This window comes from Triticum aestivum, chromosome 5A (assembly GCF_018294505.1).
Source record: "Triticum aestivum cultivar Chinese Spring chromosome 5A, IWGSC CS RefSeq v2.1, whole genome shotgun sequence".
Taxonomy (NCBI): Eukaryota; Viridiplantae; Streptophyta; class Magnoliopsida; order Poales; family Poaceae; genus Triticum; species Triticum aestivum.
This window is the reverse complement of record NC_057806.1, coordinates 132,875,238-132,876,947: the sequence shown is the minus strand read 5'-3', so window position 1 is coordinate 132,876,947 and position 1,710 is coordinate 132,875,238.

Genomic DNA, 1,710 nt, shown 5'->3' with positions numbered 1-1,710 from the left:
ACTTCGAAAGAGATTGTCTGTTTTGTACACGAAGTGCATCCAGTTTTTATCGTAATCCTCTCTACTTTCTTGCACATGCTATGTGTGTGAAATGATGATACCATGCCAACTTTCAACCTTTTCAAAGATCATTTGTAGTGCTTTTCAATTTCAGGGTCTTATGGCTCAAAATAATCATTAAATGCATGAAAAGTAACAAATGAAGTAAGAAAGGGTTGAAAATTGATGATGTGGCTTTGAATGGTGCATTTTAAACACAGAAAAATTATGGAGTTCAAATAAGTTCAAAAAAATGAAATCCCTTTGTATCAGACGAGTTTCCGTATGAAAACCCTGATACTTCGAAAGAGATTGTCCGTTTTGTACACGAAGTGCATCCAGTTTTTGCCGTAAGCCTCTATACTTTCTTGCACATGCTATGTGGATGAAATGATGATACCATGCAAACTTTCAACCTTTTCAGAGTTCATTTGTAGTGCTTTTCAATTTCAGGGTCTTATAGCTCAAAATAATCAGTAAATGCATAATATATACGAATTTCAGGGTCTTTAAGTAAAAAGAATTATCATAAAATAAAATAAATAAGTAATTTGAAACAAAATAATATAAACTTTAATAAAATATATAAGTTGAAACAAAACAAAATAAAATAAAATTTAATAACATAAATAAAATTTATGAAACTAAAATTATCATAGTATTTTCTGTTGAAAACATTATAAGCAACCTCTAAAATTTATGAAACTAAAATTATATAAAATTGATGCAACTAAAATTATCAAAGTATTTTCTGTTCAAAATCATTGAAAGCAAAAAGAATTTTCATAAAGAACTTTTTTTGTTAGAAACTTTAATAGCAAAATGAATTATCATAAAATAAAATAAATAAGTAATTAGAAACAAAATAAAATAAAATAAATAAGTATTTTGTTGTAAGTAGAAACAAAATAAAAAATAAAGCAAAAAAGAAAACAAAAAATGAGAAAAAATAAAAAAATTGCCACCTACTAGGCCACCACGGCCTGAATACGACTAGAAACCCATCAATGGGCCAGGATTCAGGCCCGCAGAAGGCCCAGTAGGCCCATCAGGCATAGCAGTCACAATTAGGCCCGTAGGCCTACAATGGAGAGAAGCTCGAGAGGGGTGCGGCAGTGGGGCTTATAAACCACTGCGCGCCCCTCTCGACTAGCATGGTGGGACTAAACTCCCACCACCACCCGGCTGTCCAAGGCCTTTGGTCTCTGTTTGTGGCACAAATCGGGACTAAAGGGGTGCATTGGTTCTGGTTCGTGGCACCAACCGGAACCAATGCCCCCCTTTAGTCCCGGTTGGTACCACCAACCGGGACCAAAGGCCACCGCTTCCCGCCCTTTGGGCTGCTCAAAAGAGACCTTTGGTTCCGGTTAGTGGCACGAACCGGGACCAAAGGGGGGTATTCGTCCCGGTTTGTGCCATCAACCGGGACCAAATGTGCTACTATATAAGCCCACACTTAGTAAATTTGGCAGTTTCATCGCTAATTGCCTCCTGACGACGCCGAGCTCATCGACGCCGCCAGGCTGCCCCGACGCCGTCCGCCGCCCCTGCCGTCGCCCCCGACCGCGTCGTCGCCGTCGCCCGTGCCTCGTCGTCGCCGTCTTCGTCGCTGTCGCCGACGTCGTCCTCAAGCCCGCGCGCCCCTGCCCTCGCCCTCGAGCGCGCCTTCGC